The sequence below is a fragment of the Somniosus microcephalus genome, chromosome 18 (genome assembly GCF_052327205.1).
Source record: "Somniosus microcephalus isolate GS21.2 chromosome 18, FLI_Smic_1.0, whole genome shotgun sequence".
Taxonomy (NCBI): Eukaryota; Metazoa; Chordata; class Chondrichthyes; order Squaliformes; family Somniosidae; genus Somniosus; species Somniosus microcephalus.
The window spans coordinates 79,597,664-79,610,468 of NC_141004.1; the positions used below are offsets into that span (position 1 = coordinate 79,597,664).

General features: G+C 45.2%; 1 long non-coding RNA gene across 1 annotated transcript; it reads left to right on the plus strand.

Annotated features, from left to right (window-relative positions):
• The first annotated feature begins 1,096 nt into the window (after positions 1-1,096).
• On the plus strand, positions 1,097-12,592 carry LOC147105401 (uncharacterized). Its single transcript, XR_015081767.1, has 3 exons — positions 1,097-1,776; positions 10,427-10,673; positions 11,029-12,592. It is a non-coding gene; the product is annotated as an uncharacterized LOC147105401 (long non-coding RNA).
• The last annotated feature ends 213 nt before the right edge of the window (positions 12,593-12,805 follow it).

The window sequence follows — 12,805 nt, forward strand, 5'->3', positions numbered from 1 at the left end:
GGGCAGTGCTCTAATCTTGTAATGTTTTCATTAATGTACAGAATATTTAAGAAGGCAGGAGTTGTGCCTCTGGAAAGAATATAACACAGATGAATAGCAATGTGAGTAACTGAAATGGTGCAAAATGCTTTTTTTAATAGTATATTTGACAGTATCTGAATTCAAGAGGACAGAGACAGACTGGTGAAATGGGCAGGTACAGGAAACTTTTTTAAATCCGGCACCGACGTGGTGCCGGCTCATCAAAAATTCTGGATAACCGAAAGCTATAGTAAAAGATACGGAGCTGAGCGCTCCGTATAAAGCAACAAACCCTGTTGCTTAGCAACAGGTTCAGAACAATGGCCACAAGTTCAAAGCGTCTCTGTAGCTTAGCAACAGCTGCAGCCACACCCTTGCACAGCAACAGATGGAGGAAGGCAAGTAATAAAACTTACCTGAACCTACTCCTGAATTTTGCCGGTTAACCGAGATTTCCAGTTATTTAGGTGCCGGTAAATCGAAAGTTTCCTGTAGATGAAATTTAATGCAGAGAAGTGTGAACTATGCATTTACTATTCAGTTTTTCTTGCTTCTCCTTATACTTCCTACCAAAATGTAGCACCTTACACTTCACTGCATTGAGTTTCATCTGCCATGTGTCCGCTGTAGGGGGTGGTGGGGTTGGCGCGTGCGCCCAGTCAGTTATGTCTCTGACTGTTCGTGAGCGGTTCGAATCGCTCCCACGCCCCTGGGTTCTAGACACCGGACTTAGGTACAGGCAGCGATACAGAAAAGACCCGAGTAGACAGGTGGTTTGGATGTAAGAAAACCAGGATTTTATTGAAATAGAAATTAACATAATCTTATGAGAAGTTACCAGTATAAAATTATAGGCAAATACAAAATAACTACACTTATACAGGGAATGGGGAACACACGGCACATCGAGGGAAAACAAACTATCTTAACAATCCCCTTATCCTTATCCCACCCCCTTATACTTAACTAGATTAAGCTATGAGGGGCCAAAATTCATGCTCACCAATCCAAAGAAAAAGACAACTGTTTAACGAGTGCGAGTTTTGAAGTCTGGTCTCTGGTCCTTCTAGGTACCCCGTCGCCACGTGGTCTTCAGGGGCGCGGTGCTGGATCTACTACTGCGACACACCTTCTCCCCTCCGCTGCCGCCGTCGTCTCGTCGCGATGGGTTCTCCTCCTCTTCTCCCTCGGGCGGTCGTCAGCGGCACCGTTGTGCCTACAGGGCAGTTGGCAGTTTTAACTGCCTAGATTTTCCTACCCAAGCTTAACGCCAGTTTATTCGTCGTGGCGTGGCCACCTGAGTTTTCGCAGTGTTCAATGAGCAATGTTCATCTTCCCAAGTGCCAGCTTATAACTAGGTGCTTGGTTTTCTTATCGATACGTTTTTCGCTGCCCTGCTCTGCCCTTATCGAGTTGTTATTGTCTTCTTCGTCTCTACTCGTCTCGTCTCGTCGGACTACTATACAAGTCCTGGGCTACCTGCTCAACTTCGTCTCGCCCCTTTCTGTGGCCTGGACATCCTGGATGGCTATGGACTTGGGTCTCGTTCCCCTTCCCTGCAGTTGGTATGGTGTAACTGGCTACTGAAAATCTGCTACGGGGAGAGAACCCGCCACGAGGCCAGGGCACGAGTACGAGCGGCAGCCCAAGAGGCCGGAGCCACGAGAGCAGAGCCAAGAAGAGCAGAGAGAGATTGCTACCCGGGGCCTGCAGTTATACTCCTCACGATAGCCCCTTATCTGCGCGCCAAATCAGGTTAGTTCATTGTCCCAATCTTGGCGGGCTAGTTTAAGTAATTGTAGCAATCTAAACTAACTGTTTTTAGAAGGCCGGTGATCGCACCTACTGGCCTGATGTCTGAGCTGTATTGTTATTAATGCATTTTAATCGGCCTGTCCAGCCTCGATGGCTTCCTTAAGCTGTTTCCGATTATTTATGCAAACAAGTTGATGGCCTCAAGTATAGGCCTAACTGGTTTTGGTCTGTCTACGATTTGGCTTAATGTATATTCAGAGTCCTGCTGTCTGCTTTTCAAAATACAAAAGTCCTTCTTCACAGAAACTGCACTTTAGGTTTTGATTTCCCCAAAAGCTGCTTGTGCCACAGAGTCCAAGCTTTTAAAATCTTGCAGGCTTTCGGCCACGAGGTGCGGACGCCATCTTTGGGTACCCTTTTTCTTAAAATGTCCATGCAGGGTCCCTTTTATTAATAATAATAACCTTTGGGGAAATGTGGAAATTTTGCGAATCTTACACCGCCCATTCCACCAGCCTGTCTATGTCTTCTTGAAGTCTATTACTATCTTCTTCACTGTTTATTACACTTACAAGTTTCGTGTTATCTGCAAATTTCAAAATTGTGCCCTGTACCCCCATGTCCAAGTCATTAATGTATATCAAAAACAGCAGTGATCCTTGTACTGATCCCTGGGGAACACCACTGTCAGTCCGAAAAACAGCCATTCACCACAACTCTGTTTTCTATCCCTTGGGCAATTTTGTATCCATGCTGCTACTGCCCCTTTTATCCCATGGGCTTCAATTTTGCTAACAAGCCTAATATGTGGTACTTTATCAAACGCCTTTTGAAAGTCCATATACACAACATCAACGGCACTGCCCTCATCCACCCTCTCTGTTACCTCATCAAAAAACTCAATCAAGTTCGTCAAACATGATTTGCCCTTAACAAACCCGTGCTGGCTCTCCTCCATTAGTCCATGCTTGTCTAAGTGGCTGTTAATCTTCTCCCAGATTATTGTTTCTAAAAGCTTCCCAACCACCGACGTTAAACTGACTGGCCTGTAATTACCAAGTTTATGCTTTCACCCTTTTTTGAACAAGAGTGTAATATTTGCAATCCTCCAGTCCTTTGGCACTACCCCTTTTTGGTAGTCTCTGCAGTGCTCATCTTTCACTCAGCTCCACATTTGTGCCATAGTTTGTTGCTACTCCTGTTTCATTATACCTTCTGTTAGGAGATGCCACAGTTGTGTAGCAGTCTCACAAGTGATGTTTTGAGCAGGTAACCTGTCTCTCGAGGGGGCGAGCCACTCAACGTCTCATCATGCTGGAATAACTGGCCAACATGTCATGTGGATGCAATGGCCACTCCCTGGAAATCATGCATTGAGCTGCAGAATTCTTTGCTGGTGGTTACAGACCACTTTCGTGGAGCAGCATCCTTTCTGCTGATGAAAGCCCTGGCTTTTGCTTTGGTGCTTGAATAGTCACATGAGTGCTGTTGATGAGGCCCTGTATCCTTGGAATGTCATAAAATCCTGTCCTGCTGCATGCTGGTATTGGATTTAACATTCACTAGAGGTAACTCATGACTAAGTTTGTACATCCATTTAATTGGTGCTTAACCAGTCAAAGAAACACTAAATGACACGTGTGTGCATTAAGCCTATTTCACCCTGGGAGGAATTTTAAGTGTGATGGGGAAAATATTGGTGGCTGCTCCATTAATTAATATCCCAATGCGTATTTGATGCATGCACTAGCTCTAACACAGAGAGGGGAAGATGAGAATAATCAGTAGTGCTAATATTTATGCAAGATCACATTAGAAGAATTTCTGGTATGTCCGAATATCAAGGGAAAGACAAACCCCTGGAGCACAGTACAAGTAGTACAACCAAATTACAGCAAGATTTCTTCAGGGCAAATGACTGCATCCACACAAGTGGCAGACCCATGAGCCACCACACCCTTCCAGCTTTTGAATTATTTTCCCAAACCCCTCTACCTTGCTACATCTTTCCCCACCTACTGAAACTTAAAACCTGCCTTTTCAACCGTGTTCTGCCACGCCACTCCCTTCCCCTCCCCGCCACCCACCTCTGTGAAGTGCATGAGACATTTAGCTCTGTTACATAAATGCAAGTTGATGTTCTCTTTACTGAGGAAAGAGTAGAAGAGAGGAAATGATTGACATCTTTCCTCCTACTCTTTAGGTTGGACTCAGGTGCTGTTTTCAGCTTGCTGTTCCTTCTGCATCCTTTTCCCATGTCTCGGGTGTCCAGCTTTGTTCCTTTACTCAATTTGTTTTTGGTTCACTTTTCTACCCATGTACTTTGCCTCATACCAGTTTTTTTCTCTATCTCAATGTTGTTCTACCTTGTCCTACCCTAGTCATTCCCTCTGCCTGTACTTTGCCTTCCTTGCAGTTGCCCTCTTCATTTCTCTTTCCTTTCTGGTTTGAGCTGTTTTTTGTTCTATTTCTGGTCTCTGAGTCGGCTGTATGAGTCAAGGTCCACACTCTTGGACCTTGCAGCATTACAAAATCCTCTTCCCTGCTGACTTCTAACACAGACACATACACCACCTATCCTAACAGTTCTGAGTCTCACTCACTCACATTCTCATTCTCACTCGCAAAGAACTGCACCCTGAGCTTATAGAGGGTGAACCGTTCCAACTCTGTCCATCGGCGAGCTGTTCTGAGCTGCTGCTCCAGTAACCGTGTGTACTGGGCTCCTGCTGGATTCCTGGGCAGGCTGACGGAAAAGACAGCCAATCTTCCTGGGTTGAACCATAATAAAGTCCATATACAGTGAATAACATGAAATAGCAGATTTTAAAATTCTTTATTAAATGTCAGGATCTCCTTTCTTTCAAATGTCCATAGCCACAGCCCCATTTTTCTTTTCTGATTATGATTGAATTCTACATTTCAGGTCTTTCTGTTGTTCTTTTCCCTCCTTGGCATTTCTAGTTTTGTGGGATTTACAAGGAGCTTGCAATTGATAGAGAAGAATTGATCTCAGGGCCTGCTTATTTACACCAGCTAGACCTTGTGGGCATAAAGTGTCATGAAAGGATAGGAAACCGACTCTTTCCAGTGGTTGAGGTGCCACGAACCAGGGGACATTGATAAAGATGAAATGTAAGAGATTTAGGACCGAGAGCGGGAGAAACCTTTTTACGCAGAAGTGCAATTCACTCCTGATTGAAACAGAGACCATGTCAACATTTAAGACTCGGTTATTTAGGTGGTTGAAGGAAAAGGGAATAAAGGGATGTGGGAACAGGACATGTACATGGAATTTAGGATTACTGCTGGTGTGGAGGATAATCACCAACGCAGACTGGTTGGGCCGAATGGCTCGTTTGTGTGGTCATTTCTCTGTAAAAGGTACGTATCAGCTAGGTTACACATCAGCTTCTTAACATCAGAATAAAATGTTGTCCTTTACATGGTATTAGTGGTGTATTCTCTGAATACCGGAAATGGTAGCATCGTGGTTATGTTACTGGACTAGTAATCAAGAGGCCTGGACTAATGATCCAGAGATGCGAGTTCACGGCAGCTGGGGAACTTAAATTCAGTTAATTAAATAAATCTGGAATAAAAAAACAGTTTATCTGGGTCATTATCACATTGCTGTTTGTGGGAGCTTGCTGTGCGCATATTGGCTGCCGCGTTTCCCACATTACAACAGTGACTACACTTCAAAAAAGTACTTCATTGGCTGTAAAGCTCTCTCAAACGTCCAGTGGTCGTGAAAGGCGCTATAGAAATATAAGTCTGTCTTCCTTTTAGTATCAGTAACGGTGATCATGAAACTATTGGATTGTCGTAAAAACCCATCTGGTTCACTAATGTCCTTTAGGGAAGGAAATCTGCCGTCCTTACCCAGTCTGGCCTATATGTGACTCCAGACCCACAGCAATGTGCTCTGAACTGGCCTAGCAAGCCACTCAGTTGTAACAAACGGCTACAGAAAACAATAATAAGAATAAAACTGGATGGACCACCTGGCATCGACCTCGGCACCGACTTCGGACATGATAATGGCACACCCAGCCAAGCCGACCCTGCAAAGTCCTCCTCACTAACATCTGGAGACTTGTGCCAAAATTGGGAGAGCTGTCACACAAACACGTTTAGCAACAGCCTGACATAGTCATACTCACAGAATCATACCTTGCAGCCAATGTCCCGAACTCCTCCATCACCATCCCTGGGTACGTCCTGTCCCACCGGCAGGACAGACCCACCAGGGGTGGTGGCACAGTGGTATACAGTCGGGAAGGAGTGGCCCTGGGAGTCCTCAACATTGACTCCGGACCCCATGAAGTCTCATGGCTTCAGGTCAAGCATGGGCAAGGAAACCTCCTGCTGATTACCACCTACCGCCCTCCCTCAGCTGATGAATCAGTACTCCTCCATGTTGAACACCACTTCGAAAAAGCACTGAGAGTAGTAAGGGCACAGAATGTACCCTGGGTGGGGGACTTCAATGTCCATCACCAAGAGTGGCTCGGTAGCACCACTACTGACCGAGCTGGCCGAGTCCTGAAGGATATAGCTGCCAGTCTGGGCCTGCGGCAGGTGATGAGAGAACCAACGCGAGGGAAAAACCTACTTGACCTCGTCCTCACCAATCTACCTGTCACAGATGCATCTGTCCATGGCCGTATTGGTAGCAGTGACCACCCCACAGTCCTTGCGGAGACGAAGTCCTGCCTTCACACTGAGGACACCCTCCATCGTGTTGTGTGGCACTACCACCGTGCTAAATGGGATAGATTCAGAACAGATTTAGCAGCTCAAATCTGGGCATCCATGAGGCGCTGTGGGCTATCAGCAGCGGCAGAATTGTATTCCACCACAATCTGTAACCTCATGGCACGACATATCCCTCACTCTACCATTACCATCAAGCCAGGGGACCAACCCTGGTTCAATAAGGAGCGCAGAAGAACATGCCAGGAGCAGCAGTAGGCGTACCTAAAAATGAGGTGCCAACTTGGAGAAGCTGCAACGCAGGACTACATGCATGCTAAGCAGCAGAAGCAGCATGCTATAGCCAGAGCTAAGCGATCCCACAATCAACGGATCAGATCACAGAATCACAGAAACCCCACAGTGCAGATAGAGGCCATTTCGGCCCATCAAGCCTGCACCGACACCTATCCCACCCGATCCCCGTAACCCCTACACCAACACATATCCCACCCTATCCCCGTAACCCCACGTATTTAATCCCCCTAATACTAAGGGTCAATTTATCATAGCCAATCAACCTAACCCGCACATCTTTGGACTGTGGGAGGAAACCGGAGCACCCGGCGGAAACCCACGCAAACACGGGGAGAATGTGCAAACTCCACACAGACAGTCACCCGAGGCCAGATTCGAACCCGGGTCCCTGGCGCTGTGAGGCAACAGTGCTAACCACTATGCCACCGTGCTGATCAAAGCTCTGCAGTCCTGCCACATCCAGTCGTGAATGGTGGTGGACAATTAAACAACTAACGGGAGGAGGAGGATCCATGAATATCCCCATCCTCAATGATGGCAGAGCCCAGCATGCGAGTGCAAAGGACAAGGCTGAAGCGTTTGCAACCATCTTCAGCCAGAAGTGCCGAGTGGGCTCCCCACCATCACAGAAGCCAGTCTTTAGCCAATTCGATTCACTCCACAAGATATCACAAAACGGCTGAGCGCACTGGATATGGGCCCTGAAAACATCCCGGCTGTCGTGCTGAAGACTTGTGCTTCAGAACTAGCCGCGCCTCTAGCCAAGCTGTTAATAAATGCTGGACTTTCCAGCAACGCCCACATCCCAGGAGCGAAAAAAAAAAGATAATTATGAGCAATGTGACTGATCCAATGTAAAGATATAAGTAATGATTAAAAACAAATTATCTGTGGAACACATGCTCAACAGTCAGAATAAAAACCATAATTAGAATAGAATGATAAAATTGTACAGCACAGAGGAAGGCCATTCGGCCCATTGTGCCATTGCCGGCTCTTTGAAAGAGCTATCAAATGAGTCCCACTCCCCTGCTCGTTCCCCATAGCCGTGCAATCTTTTCCTTTTCAACGATCTATGCAATTCCCTTTTGAAAGTTATCATGGAATCTGCTTCCACCACCCTTTCAGTCATTGCATTCCACATCTTAAGTACTTGCTATGTAAAGCAATTTCTCCTCATCTACTCTCTGGTTATTTTAACAATTAACTTAATTCTGTGTCCTTTGGTTACAGACCCAGAGGGAATGACCGGGGTGGGAGAGAGTAAGGGACAAGGGCATCAAAGGCAGAGGTTGAGGCAGTGAATGCATGGATCGGTAACTAGAATCATAGAATAATAGAAAGTTACAGCACGGAAGGAGGCCATTTTGGCCCATCATGTCCGCGCCGGCCAACAAAGAACTATCCAGCCTAATCCCGCTTCCCAGCTCTTGGTCCGTAGCCCTGCAGGTTAGAGCGTGCCAAGTGCACATCCAAGTACTTTTTAAAAGTGGTTAGGGTTCCTGCCTCTACCACCCTTTCAGGTAGTGAGTTCCAGACCCCCACAACCCTCTGGGTGAAGAAATTTCCCCTCAAATCCCCTCTAAACTTTCCACCAATTACTTTAAATCTGTGCCCCCTGGTTTTTGACCCCGCTGTTAAGGTAAATAGGCATATTCTATCCATTTTATCTAGGCCCCTCATAATTTTATACACCTCAATAAGGTCTCCCCTCAGCCTCCTCTGTTCCAAGGAAAACAGACCCAGCCTATCCAGTCTTTCCTCATAGCTAAGATTCTCTACTCCTGGCAACATCCTTGTAAATCTCCTCTGTACCCTCTCTAGTGCAATCACATCTTTCCTGTAATGTGGTGACCAGAACTGCACGCTGTACTCTAGCTGAGGCCTAACTAGTGTTTTATACAGTTGAAGCATAACCCTCCCTGCTCTTGTATTCTGTGCCACGACTAATAAAGGCAAGCATTCCGTATGCCTTCTTAACCACCATATCTACCTGGCCTGCTACCTTCAGGGATCTGTGGATATACACTCCAAGGTCCCTTTGTTCCTCTACACTGCTCAGTGCCCTACCATTTAATGTGTATTCCCTTTCCTTGTTAGCCCTCCCCAAATGCATTACCTCACACTTCTCCGGATTGAATTCCATTTGCCACTGTTCTGCCCACCTGACCAATTTATTGATATCTTCCTGCAGTCCACAGCTTCCTTCTTCAGTATCAACCACACAGAGGATTTTAATATCTTCTGCAAACTTCTTAATCATACCCACTATATTCAAGTCTTGATCATTGATATATACCACAAAAAGCAAGGGACCTAGTACTGAGCCCTGTGGAACCCCACTGGAAACAGCCTTCCAGTCACAAAACCACCCATCAACCATTACCCTCTGCTTCCTGTCTCCGAGCCAGTTTTGAATCCAACTTGACACTTTGCCCTAGATCCCATGGGCTTTTAACTTTGTGACCAGTCTGCCATGTGGAACCTTATCAAAAGCCTTGCTAAAGTCCATATACACTACATCAAACGCACTACCCTCATCTACCCTCCTTGTTACCTTCTCAAAAAATTCAATCAAGTTTGTCAGACACGACCGTCCCTTAACAAATCTGTGCTGACTGCAGAAATATCGTGGCAATCAGAGGACCAAATGCTCGATAGTAAGGAGTTTGAAAGCGCCTTTGTATGTGACTTGGTGAAGAGCTCTTTCCAGATGCTGAAAGGAGTGGGGTTGAAAGGGCGATGTGAGTGGTGAGGCATACAAGAAAGTGATCAGGGATTACCTTGTCTGTGATTGAAACGATGGGAATAAAGAGGCATGTGAGCAAGTTGAGGGGGTGACCATGAATACGGGTAGGAAAGTTAATATGGAGGGAGAGGTTTACGGAGGACAGGGGGGCAGTGAACTCAGGAGATAAAGCAAAATTGAGTTGAGATGGAAGTTGAAGTCACTGAGGATGAGGAGTCGCTCAGTGCAGAGTCTGAGGGAGGAAAGGAGTGAGGACATTGGTGAGAACCTCGGGGTGGGGTTTGGGTGGGTGGTAGAGAATGCGAATTTTAAAGGAGGTGAGGGGATGTAACAAGTTGAGATGCTCAAAGGAAGAGAAGGTGCCAGAGGAGATGGGGAGACCAAGGTGAGATTTGGTGATCAAGACCACACCACACCACGCCTGTTTGGGTGGGGCAGGTGGTGGAAAGTATAGTCAGGCGGAGAGGTTTCAGTAATGGGCAAGGTTCTGTCAAGACCATGATGTCAATTCAATAATTCACAATAAAGTAATGGATGGCAAGAGCCTTGTTTGCAAGTGAACAGACTTGTTGATCCGCTGGCGGAGTCCATGGTGTCAGTGGTGGGAGGGGGGAGGGGGACGGGAAGGAGATTGGCAAGATTAGTCCGAAGTGAACGCATTGGGTGAGAGGAGAATGGGGCAGTTGGGGTTGCAAACCTAGTTTAGCACAGGAGTTGTGAGCTATTTATTATTTCCTACAACATGAGTTAGCATGGTAACTACTGTAAAAATATATGTTGTGCTACTACCAGATTTGTTCTATTGCTGTTTAATAAGTTTGTTTGGCAATTAAAGCTGAAAACAAAGTCTAGTGTTGTGTTATTCTGCTGCCTTCCAATGAGCAGGAGGATCCCATGAAGGAGAGACTAGCGGCTGGAATAAAGGAAAGACGGCACTTGCATTTATAGCGGGCTTTTCGTGACTTCAGGAGATCCCAGCAATGATCTGAAAAGGGTTCTTCATTCATTATCCAGGCAAACGATGAATTTTTGCTGCATATCAGAGTAAATGAAATCACTGAGAGATGGGGAGCAAGGACTCACCTGTGAGAAAACTCTGAAACATGAAAGCCAAAGTATTTGAGTAAAAAAGGTAAAACAAACTCTAAAACATAACGCCCTGTAATCCTTTAACTTTCTTCCTGTTCTGATAGAAGACGATTGTTTTTGTTACCCTGAGATTATTTTGTGCCGCCATTCGCCTATTTTACTCAGCACACGGAATGCTTCTTATTGCTGTAATGGATTTATTTAACAAGTGTGGACTTGAAACAGTTTTATTAATGTGCTCTACTTTTCTACATTTTACTTTTTTCTATCCTTCATAGTCTCTGGAATTAAATTAACAGCCTGGAAATTTATATACAAGTCTGAGCATGGAACAGTTTTAATTAACGTGCGTTACTTCACGCATCTTATATTATTGTCTTCCCTTCATAATTTCCTAGGCTGCCAAGCCTGTACTCCAGCTGAAAGAAATGACATGGATGGTTTACAGCCTGCGCTAATTCCACTTTGTGGTCAGAATGTGGCTTTCTCCCGTCGGCTAGTCTTTGTCCTGAGCGACAGCTTGGAACCTGGAGAGTGGGAACTGATTCTCCTGTGTTGGCCTGGCATGTATTTGCATAGAATTACGTACAATTTACAGCATAGAAAAACATAGAAAACAGGCAGTTCAGCCCAACTGAAACATGCCGATATTTATGGTCCACATGAGGCTCCTCCCACCCTTCTTCATCTAACCTTATCAGCATAACCTTCTATTCCTTTCTATTTCATGTGTTTATCCAGTTTCCCCTTAAATGCCTCTGTGCTATTTGCCTCAACTACCCCTTGTGGTAACGAGTTTCACATTCTAACCAAGCTGGGTAAAGTCGTTCCTCTTGAATTGCCTGTTGGATTTATTAGTGACTGTCTAATATTTATAGCCCCTAGTTTAAGTCTCCCCCACAGCTGGAAACATCTTCTCTACGTCTACCCTATCGAATCCTTTTATAATCTTAAACACCTCGATCAGCTCACCCCTCAGCCTTCTCTTCTCTGGAGAAAAGAGCCCCAGCCTGTCCAATCTTGATAGGTATAACCTCTCAACTTCTGGTATCTTTTATTTACTATATTTAATGATTCATGATGTTCATTTCACAATTTGCATCGATAGTGAGTGTGTGGGCATGGTTCCTTTTTAAGAAAATATTGAGCTGCATTAGCTCGTGGCTCTGCTTAGAATACTGATGTGAATTGGGTGTCTTTGCAGAAGTGGCACAAACAGCCCTCCAACTAATTAAAGAGGTTTAAAGCACAATTAAGCTGAAACAGAATGAATCCAGTTCTGAGCTTTCATTCCCCAGCCTCAAGCTGCATCACTCGATCTGCCTACGTTACCGTTTGTTTTGCAGACAATCACAGACAAAAACATGGAGATATATTAAAATCTGATCTCCGCAATCCCACCTCACGCCTGATCATTTCAATCACTAATACTGGAGATGAAAACAAAATTGTGACCTTTATTTAAGAACATTGTGAGCGACCCTTTAAGAGGATGCTTGTAGATGAAGGGAATTTCTGTACTTTGTTGTTGATGATTGTAGAGTGTTTTACAGTCAACATTGATTCATCTTTTATCAGAACACACTCTCTGGTTCTGTGAAGTGGTCTGAAGCTGTGTTATACTGTTGTTTTTCTCATCATCATTGCTTTGAAGTGGAAGTGCAAGTGAAAAAAGATAAGCAGACAAAACTTTTCCTTTCCAATGACTGGATTGATCATTCCTTTCAGTAGCAGTGACCTGGACTAGACGGGGTGCTTTGTCTCACTGATGGTGACGCAGATTCTGTCCTATGAGCAGTAATAGCACAGAGCCTTTTGTATCATCAGGAGTATTGGGGAGTTGCTGTCTTCATTTTAATCTAAAGAACTGATTAGATATATCTATGATTAGACAGATCAAATTGTGTCAATGCTTTGATTATGTTGCACCTGGAAAGATAGCCAAAGGACACAAGAAGAATGAATGAGATTACTATGGCTACCATCATCCAATAGAGTCACCACTTGAAACACATGCACAATGACCCATCCGTTGCTCAGTAATAACACTCTCGCCTCGGAGTCAGAAGGGTGGGGGTTCAAGTCCCACACTGGAGTCTTGAGCACAATATCCAGGGGCTAATGAGCGAGTGCTGCACTGTCTAAGGTACCGGATAAGACTTTCTGCCCTCCCAC